The sequence below is a fragment of the Theobroma cacao genome, chromosome 9 (genome assembly GCF_053813885.1).
Source record: "Theobroma cacao isolate CCN51 chromosome 9, ASM5381388v1, whole genome shotgun sequence".
NCBI classification, from domain to species: domain Eukaryota; kingdom Viridiplantae; phylum Streptophyta; class Magnoliopsida; order Malvales; family Malvaceae; genus Theobroma; species Theobroma cacao.
This window is the reverse complement of record NC_142647.1, coordinates 35,974,951-35,994,329: the sequence shown is the minus strand read 5'-3', so window position 1 is coordinate 35,994,329 and position 19,379 is coordinate 35,974,951. Positions and strand designations below refer to the sequence as shown.

The 19,379-nt window shown below is 34.2% G+C and overlaps 1 non-coding gene across 1 annotated transcript; it reads left to right on the top strand.

Annotated features, from left to right (window-relative positions):
* The first annotated feature begins 18,919 nt into the window (after positions 1-18,919).
* LOC148760910 (small nucleolar RNA R71) lies at positions 18,920-19,026 on the top strand. The gene has a single exon (XR_016028748.1). It is a non-coding gene; the product is annotated as a small nucleolar RNA R71 (small nucleolar RNA).
* Positions 19,027-19,379: the final 353 nt, after the last annotated feature.

Sequence of the window (19,379 nt, the reverse complement as noted above, 5' to 3'; positions counted from 1 at the left end):
TTTGTTTCTAACTATGCTAAACTAACTTAAAACACTAACATAACTTAAAATCAAATTAATCTAACAAGTTTCTCTCTCCTAACCCATTTTTTCAGAATTGAATTCATCATGAAAACATGTAATTTAATCATGGAAAATAAAGAGAAATGCTTGGGAATAAGAAAACTCAAGCTTAATAGAAAAATCTCACCTTTTTCACTAAATTTCCTTCAAAATTCACACTTTTTCTTTGATTTTCTCTCTCTAGGGTCTTGTTTTTATTTTCTCTCTCTTCTTGCCGATTTGGCCGGCCATGGTGTGGAAGATGAGCTGATATTTGTGCCTTTTAAAAAGGAAAATAATAAATTAATAAAGGCATGACACGTGGCATCATGTCATTGGCAAGTTTTTAAAACTTTAAAAATTTTAATCCTTTTTATCTCCACCACACAATTGGTCAATGGTCAAAATGAGGATAAAAAAAGACCATGTGCTGGAAAAATGTCCTGGTGGTGGAAAATTACAATTTTGCCCCTGGGGTGGCAAAATTACCATTTTACCCTTTTACTCCAAATTATACCAAAATTAAAAGTTTTCAGTTCTAAACCTCAAATCTTACTCCAATAAGTCAAATTATACTCCAATAAGTCAAATGGGGCCAAAAAAAATCTTTTCTAAAATCTCCATTTTGTCCCTTGGTGCCAAATGACCATTTTGCCCCTAGATAGCGAAAATTTCGATTTGACTCCAAATTGATCCTCGAACTCTAAATCACCATATTAAACCATTCTGGGACTTTAAAATTCTTAATTTCATCATAAATTCTCTATTTGATCTAGTTCGAGGCTTAAATCAACTTTGTCGTACGTCTAGGTACAATATCGACTTTTGTAAATTTTTCGAGACTCTCTTAGCATGCAAACATGCTTTCCATCACATGTATGTCATGACAAATATTTTTATAAAGTCGGGCTTGTCATCTTCTCCCCCACTTGGATCAGCCATATGATCCTTCTTCTTGATTGACTTCGACATCCGGCTAAATATTAATATTTTAATATTATTTCATTAATAAAATATTATTTTATTCTAAAAATTTTATCTTGTCTCTTTGGTACCCAAAATACCTTATTATACCGCACTTGACTTCCGAATCGCCTTTTATCTCACAAATTCTCCTCCGATAAAATTATTATTATTTTATTATTATTTTCTCACTTGCGAAATATTTTATCCTAAACTACTCATTTCGTCTTTTATCACTTCTAAACATTTTAATTGACCTCAATTTGCATTCGATCAACTTTATTTATCACCATATCAAAGTATGGGGTATTTCAATCTCCCCCACTTAAATAGAATTCGTCCTCGAATTCCCGTCGATGTTGCGTTATCAATCTCCTTCTATGATCCTACTCTTTGTTCTTTCTATAGGGACATTCAATTTATTTACCTCATTCACCTTCAGTTCAATTAAATGCTTTATTTATGGCAATTATCATCCTTTGAAACTGGATCAGTAATACTTTTCACAACCATGATCTCTTATATCGAGACACTAAGCACGCCTTTATCACCATTATTAAATTTGAACCATAACTTCATCTCAATTATACCGATTTCGATCACATATCATACTTACTTATGTATATCTATTAATCATTTTATTAATTTGCTCCATACCAAATTTCTCAACCTTGATTCATCCATCTTATACTAGTCCATACCCTTCTTTTAATAGAGTTCCATTAAGAACTTAAACAATCCAAGGTTTACCTTCAAAGTCACTCATAACTTTAATCGTTCATTGCATGTCCTTTAACACTTTAGCTCACTGACCTTCTCTAGTATTATTTCAAAATCTCCCAATTACTGAGAACAATTCTTCACTTTAGTTAGTAAAATTATCAATTTCATATATACATATATACATGCATTTTCAAATGTCAACCTCTCTCTTTATGTATAGGAATCCATGTGTTCACATGCCTTGGACTACATTCCCCCATTATTCATCTGTATCCCAATTCTAGTTTCAATATAATAATTCTTATAGTGCATGTCAACCTTCTTATTATACTTGTGTATAACTTTATATCATTCATCACAATGTCATCTCCATTGAATTATAATCTATTATGCGTGTATGCATTATAATCCTATTGATGCCTCAAAGATTTATCTTAACTTGATCATTGCATCTCATGTAATACCACAATTCCTAAGAGTCATCCTTTTTCCTTGATTATCCTTCATACCTCTACATTACCTTGCATCTTTCTTGCATTACGAAATTGATTTGTCACTTAAGACTCAAACTCATTTGAATCATGTATACCTCAAGCATTTTTGAATTCCAATTTCCATAATATATTAGGAAAGTTTCATTATCTTACTTCATTTTCAGGGTCAACTTCTATCATCCTTTGTTCCACTCTTTCATATGAACATAACATCATTCTTCCTTAACCAATTTATAAATTGTACTTGAAATTGTAAAACTTAAAACTAGATTCTCCTCAAGTATTTTTCAATATTAATACTAATATCACTCTCAGCTTACAGCTTCTTTTTTATAATCACATAACTTAGTGCTTACTTTAACGAGATCCAAAGCAAAACTTCTCTTGAGTATTTCCTTGGGAATATCTATCTTAAACTTATGTCTCACAGCATGTGATCACTTAACTTGTGATTTAGCCGTTAGGCTTCTAAACAAGTTTTAAATTTTTACGTTTCATACTTGCTGTGTATGATTAGAATCTCTTCTCAAAGATGTTTATGTATTCCTAAAACACTTACTCTTAAAGATATATAAATACGTACTCATCCATTCAATCCTTAACTCGTCTTCATAGGTTTCTAGGGTGTCACACAATTAGCCTCATGTTGTTACTAACCCTTGTCAATTTACTGTATCAAAACAGATATTACAAATTCTCGTAATGATATTCTATATAAACTGATTTTCTATACCAGTCTCGTAATTCTTCCTTCACACTTTCATTATTTGGTATCTCATCTCAATATAGTCATTTCAAGAATCTTTCAATTTTTTTTTCTTTTAATTATATGCCTATATACAAGGCAATAAAGAAGTTTTTCAATTCATTTGGGTAAACATTCTCCAGAATATTTAAAACTCCCAGATAATAAAACACAATGACCAACAACCAAAATTCAATTTGTAAGCTCATTATCGTGTCACTCCCATCTTACTCATGCATCATAAGCGTGAGGTATTCGGAGCAGTATAGCGTTGAACAGTCAATGCTGAAGTACTGTAGTTATTAGAAATTTTCTCATCAAAGCTATTTGTCTGCATTCAAAGTCACCACATCAATCATTCTCAACTAGTGGTTTCTCTTTTAGATATATATCATGAGTTCCATAAGTATAGATACCTTCTATTTTTTTGTCATACACACTAAGCCAGATTAATACTTTCATCTCATGTCATCTTTTGACTTTTATCAACATTCATAAAATTTCACCTCAAAACATCCTTTCCATACAGTGTAATAAATTCATGATACATATACCACTCCACACATAAGTTGCTAACTATCTACAACTTTCCTCAAATTTATTGTCATCCCTATCCAATTATCTTCTTTGTCTTATATTCTAATAATTTTATTGACTTTCGGTATAATTAACTACGAAAATAGCCCAGCTTTCTCCTAACTTTATTCTCGCAATCCTTACTGAATCAAAATTTTATATTCCCCATATTCCATAATTTAACTTCATTGGGTTATATTTGTGCCCAACTATTTCCCCATAATGTCATAACATCACTGAATAATCCCCTTCATGCTTAAATTACAATCATTAACTTAATCATATTATCCATTCTGAATGTCATTTATAACCTTATTGCTTCCTTCTATAACCTTCCTCAATAATTATATTACCAATTTATCCCTATCATACTAAAGATTCCCATATACTTTCAGTTACTTAAACAGTCATTTTATAATACATTCTAGTCCTATACTTTAAAAGCCAAACTATTTTTAATTCTTTGTACAGATAATTATTATCTCTTTTACACAACATCTACTTAGAGTTAAGGTAGTGTAACATCCTACGAAAATATTACATGTCCTTGGGATCATCATCTTAATCTGATCTTATCGGAAGATTCTACTCCGAGTCCTCCTGAAGATTCTCTTCCGGGTTTTCCTCCTCATGAGATTTTTTTTTCTTTGCTTTTCAATCCAGGGTTGTTGTCTTCTCCTAATTTCCTCAGCACTCACCGGTGCAGCATTTCTTCCACATCTAGGAGGAAAATGGCGTACAACGTTTACCCCCTTCCTAAGACGAATATTTCCCCTTGCAATTGCCTTCCTTGTATGTTCTCTATGGTACTCTTCGGATTGCTTCAAAAGGAAATCTATTTCGGCTGTCAAAATATTGGAGCTACTCTCACTTTCAAAATTCTGGCTACTCTCAAAGCTTTCCTTATTATGAACCCATTCTGCTAAGTTCAGAGGAATTCTATTATTAGAAATTCGGGATGGACCACCTTCCGAATCACCTGTATCAGGGTGCCATTTGCTTTTAACCGTAGAATCTAGAGATCCCTCGTTAGCACTATGAGAGGTATCGGGACTACCACCTCTTCTAGACATGGTGTGTATATCACCAGAGCACCTCAAAACCTATATGCAATCAAATAGTAATTGCTTAATTATTTATGCATCTCAAAAGTAGGTAGATTTCTATATGTAGATGCATACATTCTATTCAATCTAATCTAACTTAACTTAACTTAACTTATCTTAACTTAACTGGACTTGGGGCCACGCAGTGTCAGTGTAGATTTCTTAAAACAACTTTAAAACCAAAAACTTTAAAATCCAAAGCTTTAAAATCAAAATCTTTGATCTTTAAACCATGCTCTGATACCAATCTAAATTGTCACGACTCGGAACTCCCCATCGAGCCCGTGACAACCGCCGCGAAGCCTCGATAAACATTCTTCATCCCGACTGTCGATCGAAACCTCGCAAGGCTCTCGTATCAGCTTTCGCACTTCCCCGATGAGCAATAGTTATCAAATAATCAAAATACGAAGGATTACAAATTATTTCCAAATCATAACATAACATATATTTTTTTTTGCTCACAGGAGCATTTTCGTCATTTTTGTCGAAAACCTCGAAACTTGTTAAAAATGTAGTAGGTAAGCCGAAAATATATATTTAATGAATTAAAAAAAAATTAAGTATCTAAAACATTTATTTGAAGTGAAAATTTGACCATTTAAATATAATAAAAATATTCAATAAAATAAACTATTTTCATATGAAATAATTTTCATAAAACTATCGGTACATAATTCTTATAGCGTAAAAGTTAATTATATTTATATATACTATAAAGCAAATAACCAAAGTATAAAATTTCTTTTACAGTGACACTGGGCCCACATCTAACCAAAATGCATCGAAATCTGAAAACCTACAGCTTTTACCAATTCGAGTCCAAATGAAGGTCCTTGTCAAAGTCAGCTAACTATGGAATTCCCTGAGCCTGAAATGTGAGGAAATGAGGGGGGTGAGATTATAAAATCCCAGTGAGTAAACAGATACCATCTAAGCTATCTAAAGTCGAGTAAATGGATACAATTAAAATAAGTCATCATACTGTAATTTCATTACCTTTCAACTCATTTCAACCAAATAAAATCAATCCATATAAATCGAGAAATCAACTTGGCTTATGAATTTCTTAAAACTTTGGCTCGTGCCAAAACTCATACTCGGTGATACCTTACGCAGGGCATCCAACCGAGTCCGCCAAGGCTGTTAAAATTTTGTATACACTTAAAATATATTTTTAGTTTGAGAAAAATATAGTCGTTCCTTGGCGTTGGCTGAGTTCCCCTTCACGTGGTGGTTTGGCGTGAAGTGAACCCTAAGCTTTACCCCAGGAGATACCCTACGCGCCTCTCCATTCGAGGTAATAATATAATGGAGTTTACCATGCTCCTCTAGTAGGCTGGTCCACGGAACTCCCTCTGCAGTAAATAATTAATATATAATCCACCAATCAATAAAATTCATTCTAGCATGACATGGCAATTTATCGCAACCTAGCCTCTCAAGGCTGAATACATAGTATAAATAATTCTAACACTAAAATTAGTTTAGCCATTCATGCTCATTTATTGTCATAAGCCATTCAATTCAAAACCATAAATTTGCAACACAAGCAGGCAATCTCCAATTACTCTATTTTCAAAACCAGTATTCGATTTTTCTAGAAAATTTATAAAATCATTTTATAAAATCGCAATTTCTCTTAAAACATAGCAATTTACCATTTAAACCCATTTTCCATAAAATCACACAATTGTATAAAACTACTCTAAATAATTAAGACGATAATAAGTTCACTCACTATTCTAGGAGTTGATGTACTCCTAATCCCAATCTCCAAGCACAATCTCTATACTTTTACCAGTGTACTTTGCTCACCAGCTATCCACAATGTACAATACATAATTCATCACATCAATGCTTGACCATTATAAAATCAATTCAGGCTCGGTATATATGCATGATATGATATACAACTTATCCAACTACCGCTTAAATGCGGTGTTGACCTAATTCGACCTATTATCTCCAATTTAACTCCAAATCAATTCTTCTCACTTTCTACACTCTAATTATAACTAAATTACCTCCATGACTGTGAATGAGATTCAATTTATCAGTCTCGATAGCAAATTACGAAAATACCCCTAGTGGGTAAAAATCGTATTTTTGCTCCGAAAATTTCCATTATTTTTCTAAGCTCATAATTCATCATTTCTTAACCAATTCTCCTAAAATGAAAATCAAATTTATCCTCACTCAACACATGATAAATTCGGCCATTAATGATTGTGGGAGAAAATAAGTTCTTTTCTTGTTGTTTTGTTTCGAAATATGCTAAACTAACTTAAAACACTAACATAACTTAAAATCAAATTAATCTAACAAGTTTCTCTCTCCTAACCCATATTTTCATAATTGAATTCATCATGAAAACGTGTAATTTAATCATGGAAAATAAAGAGAAATGCTTGGGAATAAGAAAACTCAAGCTTAATAGAAAAATCTCACCTTTTTCACTTAATTTCCTTGAAAATTCACACTTTTTCTTTGATTTTCTCTCTCTAGGGTTTTGTTTTTGTTTTCGCTCTCTTCTTGCTGGTTTGGCCGGCCATGGGGTGGAAGATGAGCTGATTTTTGTGCCTTTTAAAAAGGGAAATAATAAATTAATAAAGGCATGACACGTGGCATCATGTCATTGGCCCGTTTTTTAAACTTTAAAAATTTTAATCCTTTTTATCTCCACCACACAATTGGTCAATGGTCAAAATGAGGATAAAAGAAGACCATGTGCTGGAAAAATGTCCTGTGGTAGAAAATTACAATTTTGCCCCTGGGGTGGCAAAATTACCATTTTACCCTTTTACTCCAAATTATACCGAAATTAAAATTTTTCAGTTCTAAACCTCAAATTATACTCCAATAAGTCAAATGGGGCGAAAAAAAATCTTTCTAAAATCCCCATTTTGTCCCTAGGTGGCAAATGACCATTTTGCCCCTAGATAGCGAAAATTCTGATTTGACTCCAAATTGATCCTCGAACTCTAAATCACCATATTAAACCATTCTGGAACTTTAAAATTCTTAATTTCATCGTAAATTCTCTATTTGATCTAGTTCGAGGCTTAAATCAACGTTGTTGTACGTCTAGGTATAATACCGACTTTTGTAAATTTTTCGGGACTCTCTTAGCATGCAAACATGCTTTCCATCACATGTATGTCATGACAAATATTTTTATAAAGTCGGGCTTGTCATCTTCTCCCCCACTTGGATCAACCATATGATCCTTCTTCTTGATTGACTTCGACATCCGGCTAAATATTAATATTTTAATATTATTTCATTAATAAAATATTATTTTATTCTAAAAATTTTATCTTGTCTCCTTGGTGCACAAAATACCTTATTATGCCTCACTAGACTTCCGAATCACCTTTTATCTCACAAATTCTCCTCTGATAAAATTATTATTATTTTATTATTATTTTTTCACTTGCGAAATATTTTATGCTAAACTACTCCTTTCATCTTTTATCACTTCTAAACATTTTAATTGACCTCAATGTGTATTCGATCAACTTTATTTATCACCATATCAAAGTTTGGGGTATTTCATAACTGATGGACCTTTTATGCCCTCAACCGTGAATGTAGTAACAAATGAGTTAATGCCCAAGCCAAGGTCTGAATGGACTGAGGCTGAAACTAGGAAAGTTCAAATAAACTTTAAAGCCATCAACACATTACATTATGCCTTGATCCCCACTAAATTTAACAAAGTCTCAAGCTGTGCAACAGCTAAACAAGTGTGGGAAAAACTTAGACTAATCCATGAAGGGACTTTTCAAGTAAAGTAGTCCAAAATTACTCTCTTAACGCACAGTTATGAAATGTTCAAAATAGAGCTTAGTGAAGACATCACCAGCATGTTTGATAGGTTTACAAACATTACAAATAAATTAAGTCAACTAGGCAAGCCTATCCCTGAACATGAATTAGTTAAGAGACTGCTTAGATGCCTACCAAAATCCTGGAAACCAAAAGTGACTGCCATTAGAGAGGCTAAAGATCTGAACATCATCACTCTCGATGAGATATGTGGTTCTCTTCTCACTCATGAGTTGGAGCTTAAGGAAGAAGAAGAAGAAGACCGAAGGGAAGCAAAGGAAAAGAAAAAGAGCATTGCTCTTAAAGCCAACATTCTTGAAAAAGAGTTGGAAGAGCTTTCCTGTGATGATGATGAAGATTTAGCTCTAGTTGTAAGAAAATTTTAAAAACTAATGAGCAGAAGAAATCGAAGGCTAACTAGAAAAGGTTTCAGGAAAGACCAAGGTGCTTCATGGAAAATAAGGAACAAAAATGACTGAAACAAAAATGAGGAGATGATCTGCTACGAATGCAAGAAACCTAGTCACTTTATGTCCGAGTGTCCATTGCTGAAAGATGAAACCCCCAAGAAAAATAAGAGATCCAAAAAAGCAATGGTGGTTGCTGCATGGTCGGATAGTGACACATCAAGCTTTGAAACTGATGATGAAAATTTCGAGGAAAGAGCAAACATCTATTTAATGGCACAAGAGGATGAAACAGAGATACCCTCATCCCCCTGCATTAATTCTTATGATGATTTACAGGATGAATATGAATGCCTTTATGATGAATTTGAAAAACTTTTTTCAAAATACAAATCATTGAAGAAAAAGGCTACATTACTTGAAAATGATTTGGATCAGATCAAATAAGAGTTCATATCTGTTTTTGAGCAAAGAAATATTTTGCAAGTTGAGTTAGAACACTCAAAAACAGACTTTGAGTTTTTAAAACAAAAGCTGGAAAACAAGTATGAAGCCTTGCAAATAATTCTTGATGAAAACGCAGCTCTTAAATGTTTGAAAAATGAATCTTCAAAAAGAGATGCATACCACAATAAATATTCAGCTAAAGCATTACCTAGATGTTATAATTATGGTAAACATGGTCATTTGTGTAAAACCAGACCCTATAATTACATGTCATGACATACATGCATGGAGTAGCATGTTATTACGCTAGAAAAGCACTTAAGAATAGACGAAACCCGATATTGTACCTAACGGTACACTTAAATTGATTTAACCTCGAACCAGTTCAAATAGGAATTGTAGGATGAAATTTAATTTTTTATAGTCCAGGAATGACTAAAAATGATTGTTCGGATTTCGAGGGTTCATTTGGGGTAAAATTAGAAATTTTGATATTCAAGGGCAAAATCGTCATTTTGCCACCTAAGATAATAATTTGGTCATGGAGTCAAATTTTTGACCAAGATTAACTATTTGGAGTATAATTTAATGATAGGAAGTGAAAAAGTTTAATTCTGGTGATTTTTGGAGTGTAGAGGCAAAATCGTAATTTTACCACCCACGGACAAAATTTGAGATTTTGAGAGAATTTAGATCAAATTTGACAAATTGGAGAATGGTATGAGTATAAGGGATGAAAAATATGTCTATGGGCAATTTTTCAGTTTATTGGGCAAAAATGTAATTTTTCACTTTTACGGGGGCAAAAGTGTAAATTTCAAAAATTACTCCACCGAGACTTTGGATGAGTCTGAGAATTTTATCTAAGCTATGAATATATGAGACAAGTGTATGGTGAAAATTTGGAAACAAATGGATGAAATTTTAAAAATGGGCCAATGGGAAAGTGACATGTGGCATTTTTTTAATGATATAATATTATTTTAATGAAAAATCAGCCCATTTAAACCCAAATTTTAATTGCTGGCCGGCCATAAGGAAGAACAAGAGAGGAAATAGAGAGGAAAGGAAGAAAAAAAAAAAAACCAAAGAGAAACAAGAAAATTCAAAGGGAAATTCGCGGTTTTCGACTATTTACGCGTCTAACGGTAAGCTTTTTCGATTTTAGCTTGATTTCTACCTTTCCTATGCCTTTATTTCCATTTAGCATGCTTGAGGAGAGAGATCAAAAAGTGATATCAAGGGCTGGACAAAATTCTAGGGGAGAGAAATTGAAATTTTTAGGTTTTGATTTTTAGTTAAATTGATAGTTTTAGTTAGTTAAATGTGTTTAGAAATTAAATTGGGCAAGAAATCATTAAATTTTCACAATACCCACTCTTGACTGGATGCTCAATGCTGTACAATGATGATGGATTGATTTTATTCTAAGGGAAATGAAGAGAAAATGATGAAAAACGATTAAACGTGATAGAAAAACAAAGTAGAAAATTAACCGAGTTAATGTCCCATTTTTGGCCGAATTTTCCAAGGAAGGGAGTGAACTGATTTTATTGTTTTTAGAAGGTTATTGGCTGATATTTAATGGTTAGAAATGTTGGAGAGAGAATGGGATGATTTAGAGCTAAAATGGAGCGTGTTAGCAATTTATCGGGCAAAGTGCCAAAAATAGGTTAATACCACGTTTAAGCCGTTTTAGGCTATTGCATTTCATACCATGCATTAGTATAGGATTTAAGTTAATTATATAGTGATTTAGCATCAATGTGATGAATTGTGTAAATTTTTGTAATGTGTCTAGGAGGAGAGCCTTCCGGAAAAGGCAAAGATGTCGTACCCGACGAGTAGTGATCGGGGCGCTTAGAAAGCTTTTAGTTTGTACAAACGGTGAGTAAACTTATTATTATTGTAAATTATCTAGAGTTTATTTTTAAATGCCCTTTATGTATTTTATGAAATGAGAACGAGATTAAAACGGGATTTTTAATGTTTTAGGAATAAATGTGATAAATAAAAATATATTGTATTGATTATGAAATTGAGTAATTGGAGGCTGCAAATTGACTTGAAAAATATATATTTTCCTAGGAATGGCTTATGAGAAATGAGTATATGTGGCTATATTCTGTGAGTGCATTGGGAAATTTATGTAAGTTGTTTTTACTATGCAGGCTGGATAAATAAATAAAAGCCACGTTATACTGTCGAAATTTTATTAAAATTGGTGGGTTACTCACTGCAGTGACGGGTTTCCGTGGACTGCCTATTAGAGGGGCACGGTAAACCCAGTTATGTAGTTACTCCGGTTGTAGAGGCGAGGAGGGTAACTCCCGGGGTAGTATTAGAGCTCACTTCACGTCGAACCCCCACGTGAATGTGTAACTCGGCCAACGCCAAGGGACGACTTGTTTTAAAAATAAAAATGTGTTTCACGTGTGAATATTTTAACACCCTTGGCGGACTCGGTTAGATGCCTCGGCCAAGGTATCCCCGAGGATTAGTTTTGGCTTGAGCCTTGTTTTAATAAAAGACATAAGCCTTAACAACTATTTTGGTAAATTACAAATATTTTATGGTTTAAGAAATAAATTGAAAACATTATGAAATGGGTTGAAATTTGTTGTTTAAACTTGCCTCCATTTTACTCACCTTTAGATATTTATGATAATGTCTGTTTACTCATTGGGATTTTATAATCTCACCACCCTCCTTTTCACCCATTTCAGGTTCAGTATAGACTGTAGATAGCTGATCTCATCGAGGACTACAGTGGGATCTGCATTTTCCAAACCGTAGGTTCACAGTCCTCTTGACTTTTGTTTATTCGGGGGCACTCTTGTTATTGTAAATTAAATTAAATATTTTAGCTTACTGTATTTAAGTATGTATAAATTTATTTAGCTTTTACGCTATAAAAATTATTCACGTATAACTCTATAAATATTGTTTTATAAGAAAATAGAATATTTCCCTTAATATTTCTTTTATTTTCTTATTATATTCAAATAACCGTAATTTCGTTTTAAATGAAGATTTTAGACTTTTAAACTCATTTTGAATATGAATTATGTATTTTGTACTTGTATATTACGTTTTAGCCAGTTTCGAAATTTTTGAGAAAAAAATGACCAAAATACCCCTGTGTGGCGAAAATTTTATTTTGATTGTTTTTGATCTAAAATAGTATATATTCTCTAAAAACTTGATATTTAACAATGATTGCTCATAGGAAAGGAAAGAAACTGATATGTAAGCCTTGCGGGGTTCCGGTTGGCATTCCGGATAATGAGTGTCAATCGAGACGTCGCGGCAATTGTCATGGGCCTGAGGGAGGTTTCGGGTCGTGACAATTTGTCATATGACTATTTTAAGAAAAGAAAAGTGCAGAAAGTTAAGAAACTTTGGGTTCCTAAGGGATCCTTTGCTGCAACTAACACTTAAGGACCCATCAAAGTATGGGTACCTATAAAGAAAAACTGAAATTCTGTTTTGTAGGTTGAGCTGGACTTAAAAGAGACATGTTCAAGAGCTCAACTCAAGAAGAAACAGCCTTGGTACTTGGATAGTGGCTGTTCATGGCACATGACAGGACATGAAATGCTACAGAAAATGAAAGATAAAATCACTGAATTGGAAAACAAGCTGAAGAATAAGGAAAACATGGCGTCTGAACCTGTGGTTGCAGGCAATTCTGCCACATCCAGCACTGCACCACGTAGCAAGGTGCTGAAGGTTCAGTAGAGTTAGTAGAGGAGTCTGCAAGTTCTGGCACTCAAGCTGAAGGTTCTACCTATAAGTCTGCCAGTCCTATTCTGTAAACTGAGGACTCCCCACAAGGAGTTGAACAGCTAGCCAAATCACCCTCCCTTGAACCTCAAAGCAAAAATGACTCAGAACAAGGGACTAAAGTAGCTGGTGTAGAAATTGAGAAACATCAGGCCTTTTCTTCAAATTTAGAGGAAGTTTCTATTATGGACATTTTTCATCAAATGGTCAGAGAGGAACAAGCTGAAAAAGACACTGTCAAGATAGCAACTCAGAAGGATGGTGCAAATGTAAGAAAAAGAAAGAAACCTATTTCAATTCCCAAACTAAAGGCAAAAACAGGGAAACTAGAAGCCACCACAGCACCACCAACTAAGGCAACACAACCAACCAACGGAAGGAAGACTATGGCAACCAAGACAGATTTTCTCAAAAGAAGAAAGTCTTCTAGATTGGTAGAAAAGTCCAAACCAGTTTTAACCTATTCTCTTCACAATCCAGTTCATGTTTCAGACAAATCTTTTCCAGAGTTCTTTTCTAAAAAGTCATCTCCTCTCCTAGAACCCTCTCCGTTTCCTTTTACCCTTTCTACAGAACTGAATCCTCACCTCTGCTTCATTCGATGAGTAAAATCCCCCTCCTTTGATGCTGACAAAAAGAGGGAGTAATATGGTACCAGGGGAGCAAGAACTAGAGAATAATGTTTAAAAAATAAAAAATGTTAGGGTAGAGGAACCAAGAACCTAGGAAAGGAAAAAAAGCAGAACTAGGGGTGCATGAAATTAGAGAAATAAGAGATAGGAAGCAAAACTAGTCTAGGGGCATTTTCAGAATACTTTTTAATCAACTATTATTTGTGCCTTGGTGGCACTTAAACACTCAACTCTAATTTTGTTATTTATGTGGATGTATGTGAAACATGAATGTTGATATGTTTATGATATTTAACTGCTGTAAACTAAAGTCTGCTGATGTTTTGATATGTTGACTGTCATAAACAAAATCTGTTGCTAATATGCTGATATGGATTTACATGCTGATAGATGATGTTAATATAATGTTTGATTAGAATAAGTTATAGATGAAGCATATAGCATATCAATTGAAACATGAATAATGTATACAAAATCTGAAATCAATAAGCTGATTGACAGCTGCTGGAACTTTGATGAAAATTTGACAACACTTACTGCTAAAAATTTAATGACAAATCTGTTAATACTTACTTGCTGCAAATCACTCTACATTGATGCACATATGTATACTCTAAATGTTCAATGTCATTTTCTATGTGACAAGAATAAAATTGGCTGAAACAAAATAAGTAAAATATGCACACACTAAGGGGGAGCAATCCTCAATTCTTGCAGAAAACTAAAAATAATTTAAAATGACACTATGCTGTTAATCAAGGAGTGTTTTGTCATCATCAAAAAGGGGGAGATTGTTGGCTCCATTAGTTTTTGATGATAATAAAACATTCCCATTTATTTGTATATAATTCCTTTATTTGAGTGTGTAGGAAATTAATATATGAAATTAATTTCTTAAATCTTCAAAGAGTATTTTTGAAAGAAAAAGAGGGATAAAATCAACTAGATGTAACTGAATAACAAGGAGGAAGCTTATTGGTGAAACAAAGAAGAACATTGGTTGACTAAATTTTAAATTGGAGAAATGGCGGGTTGAAGAGTTTGAGAAACAAAACTAACTTAGTCAACCAAGTCAGTCGACTAAGTGCCCTCTGCCAGAATCTACAAACTAGAAACAAAATCAACTTAGTCAACCAAGTTAGTCGACTAAGAGCTCTCTGTCTGTAATTTCAACCAAAGCACTACAAGATAAATTAACGGCTAGAACTCATCCTCAACTATTTCCAACGGATATAAATTGCCAAACTACCATCAGAGTTGCATCTCCAAGTATAAAACGGTCTTCCAATAATGAGAAACAAGTTTTTTTGAAGCCTTGAATGAGATTTGAGCTATAGAAAGTTGAAAAACCAGAAAAGCTTCACTGCATTTATCTGCACTTTAACACCTACTCTTCACATCTGTGATTAGCACTCAATCCTGTACTAATCAAATCATCCAATGATCATAGGTACTTTCTTTTACCACTTCTAAATTGTATACTTAGAGTGAGGGAGTCACTCTAAGGGGTTGTTCAAGCTTGAGAAAGCTTGAATGTTATAGGTTATCGTTGTGCCTTGGAAAACCACTTTGGGTTTTAGTTTAGCCCAGGAAAAACTAGTGTAAAGGTTGTGACTGAGCCTGCAAAAAGCCATTGTAAAAGCTTGGTGGAAGCTTGTGAATTCCACTGTTTTAGTGATTTGGTTTGGAAAATCCTTGGTTGGATAATCAAGGTAGTGGATGTAAGTCTTGGACAGAACCACTTTAAATTGCTGTCCATTGTCTACTCTATTTTTATTTTCTTTATTCTAAAAATTAGTTCCACACCTTGTCTAGAGCCACATTGTGTTATTTACCCCCCCTCTAGCACATATCAACGAGACCAACATTATCTGTCTTTTCCATTTCAACTTCTTTCTCAACAATTGCCTTGTCATCATTTATATGCTCCTTTGAAGATTCAATTGATTTTCCACTCACCCCTTCAACTTCTTTGCCACTCTTAAAGGTAATTGCATTACAATGTTCCTTACCTTTGGGATTGACTTGTGTATCACTTGGTAAGGCACTATAAGACCTTGAGCTTTATAAACTCGTAAAGAGAAGTATACGCGATATCCTTGATTAGGGGTAATTTCAAAATTTCCTTACCAAACCCATAAAAGTAAGATTTTAAACAATATTATGGCCTAAGTAGGCCTAAGGCATAAATGAATGATGAAAATATGGATAAAATGACAAGGAAACAAAAATTTTGATGATTTTCACAACAGAGGCAAAATGGTCATTTTTCACCTCAAGGTTAGAATTTTTAAGTTTTCATGAACTCGAGCATTTCTAGACCATTATGGACCTTGTCCCATGGTTAAAAGAGCAAAAAGATTGCATAAAAGATTGGAGGAGAATAAGCTAATTTGTGAAGGGGCATTTTCATAATTTCCAAGGGAGTGGATAAGCTTGGGCTATAAATATCTTCTCCTTCCAGCAGCTTGTCTTCTTCTTCTTCCATCTCACGTTGCTTCCAACCTCCATGGAAGCTTGATATGGAGCTTGCATAATTTTCTCTCTCTAGCTTTAGTTTTCATACCTTTGAGCCCTTTTGACTAGAACTTTGTATTCTTTCACTCTCTCACTTCAAAACCCTTGATAAATCTTATTTCAATACTTTCTCTCACTAATTGGGCATTCTAGAGAGAGAAAGAGAGAATTACACTATTTGTTTGGAAGCTATTGGAAGAGAATTCAACTACAAAGAAACCCTAGGGTGAGTGATGAACTAAGCTTGATTTTTAGCTATGAATAATGGCTAGTAATTGGGATTATGAGCTGTTTTATTGTTGAGTATGTTCATTCATTTTATAGTGATTAAGATAGTGAACATAGATAGCCATTTAAAGTGACAATTGAAAGCTAGTTAAGAGATAGCTTTTAGGGTTTATAGTATGTGAATTAACATAATGGTGATGTTAATGTGATGGTAGGTTTCAAGGAAGCCCCATCATCCCATTTGGACAATTAGGGGAATTAGAGTAAGCAAAAGGCTCAACAATATACTGGTGAGTCGACTTGTATTTCAATCTTGTTTTGGGAAATATGAATGATTTTATCCAACTTGTCTTTGAAAATGTACCTTTGGAACAAGCCTTTGGTGAAGTGATTTTATATTGTGAAAATGTGCTATACAACGTTTTATGTGTTATCACAATATGATAATATGCATGATATACATTGGGTGTTTATTTGTATGTTGATATGGACCCGGCTATGTGCGAGTAAGAGTGCACATAAGCCGTTGCTGACCCAACTATGTGCGAGTGGGAGTGCACATAAGCCGTTGCTGACCCGGCTATGTGCGAGTAGGAGTGCGCATAAGCCGTTGCATATGAGATGATGATGATGGGAGGGTGTACATGATGATTGATATATATATATATATATATACATATTTGGTAGATGGTTGTAATGCAAAGATGTGAGCATTTGATTTGTTGAAATTTGGGAGTTTGCATGTGTTACATTTTGCTTTTGTTATTCAGTAGGATGACTTTGTTTTAAAGGAAAAGGAAACTTTTTTCTTGATGTTTTGATTATCGTTGCAGCGAGAAACTTTCTATTTTATGACCAAAATCTCGATGTAGCGAGATTGAATCTCGCTGCAGCGAAAAACTTTTTATTTTTCACCTCATTTTGATCAATTGTTGCCCTATTTTTCACTTCTTTGCTACCATATTTGAGCATGGATTTCTAACATTAAGGAATAAATGAATTAAGCTTAATATGAGGAGGTTTGGTGAGAAACCCTCGGCTAGTCAAGAAACCCTCGGTTAGTTGATAATTTAAATAAAGTGTTGCTGTAGCGAAAAGGCATTCTCGCTGCAGCGAGGACCTGTCGTTTATTTGACCTGATTTGCATGAATGCAATTAAAGTTTTCACTCTCCAAATCGTTTGTTGAATATGGACCCTTACATAAAGTGATTTACTCATGTGGGGTTTACATTAGGGGTTTTAAAAAGAACAAAAACAAATTGCATTATTTTGAAAAAGAATGCATCATGATTTCGTTAAACATTCCTTATGGTATGCTTATTCCCTTTCTTGTTCACTCATTGGGTTTATACTCACCGTTTTTAACTTCATGTTTTCAGATCACGAGGCAGCCGGTAACTAGGACGAGGTGTCCTCGTAGACTTGTATCCATCTTTTGGTAGGTGTCTCGACATTCAGTAGCTGTGTATTCGTCCGAGTCCCTCCACTGGAAGTCGAGTATTCTTTTGTTGTGTATAGACAAACCTAATGTAAATTATTAAGATACGTTATAGATAATGTATATACACTTGTTTGGTATGCCAGTATGAGTTGGCAAATGTTTAATATTATTTTAACCCTAAGTTATGAAATGTGACTTAGCAGTTTATAATGGAATGATGAACACGTCAGATTAATAGGCTTGCTTGGGCTTAGTGGACTATGTCCATTAGGCCCATACACCGGTCATGGCCTGGAATTTGGGTCGTGACAGGCACCTTGGGGTCTACTGTTGATGGAGTTTGCAAGATGTCCCACTTGGGTCTCAAGATTTCTCAAAAAAGCTCCATAGCTCTGAATTATGGCATCAGTCTTGGACATATATTGCAAGATAAATTCATCCACTTGGGATTTCTTTTCAGGAATTGGTGGTCTAGATTGTGGTTGAAAACCAGAAGGCACGTTGGGGTTTGGATTGGAAGGCCCTGCGTTGTTGTTCCATGAAAAGTTGGGGTGGTTCTCCAACCAGGATTGTATGTATTAAAATGTTGGTTATTTTGCTACCTGTTGAAGTTCCCCATAAATTGGACTGATTCAGAATTATATGGACATCGATCATTTGAATGGTCATCCCCACTCATCTCACAAACTACAAATGACTTTTGAACTACATGAACTCTCAGTGTGTCAAATTTCTTGGACAATGCAGCCACTTGTGCAGCTAAGTTGCCAATTGCATCAATTTCATAGGCTCCAACAACATTTCTCGAACCCGACCTTTCTAAAGGCCATTGATAATTATTTGAAGCCATCTCTTCCAACAAATTATAAGCATCTGCAGCATTCTTACTCATCAATGCCCCATCAGCAGCAACATCACTTGTGGTTTTAATTGACCCAACCAGCCCATTGTAGAATGTCTGAACTTCCAACCAATCAGAAATCCCATGATGTGGACATCTTCGCAGTAGTTCTTTAAACCTCTCCCAGGCTTCATACAAGGACTCACCATTAAATTGTGTTAATGAGGTGATATCATTCCTCATCTTTGCAGTCTTTGCAGGCGGAAAGAACTTTGCAAGAAACTTTTGAGCCAAGTTTTCCCATGTAGTGATAGACCCATTGGGCAGTGAATTAACCCAACTCTTTGCTTTATCCCTCAGAGAAAACAAAAATAGTCTCAATCTAATAGCATCATTAGTTACTCCATTGTATTTAAAGGCATCGTAAATCTCTAGGAAATTAACCAAATGAGAATTAGGATCATCACTGTGTAACCCACCAAATCGGACTGAAGACTGAATCATTTGAATGTAAGCTGGTTTAATTTCGAAATTATTTGCATTGATGGAGGGTCTCCTAATTCTTTGGTGCAAACCTTGCAAAAGAGGAACAACATAAT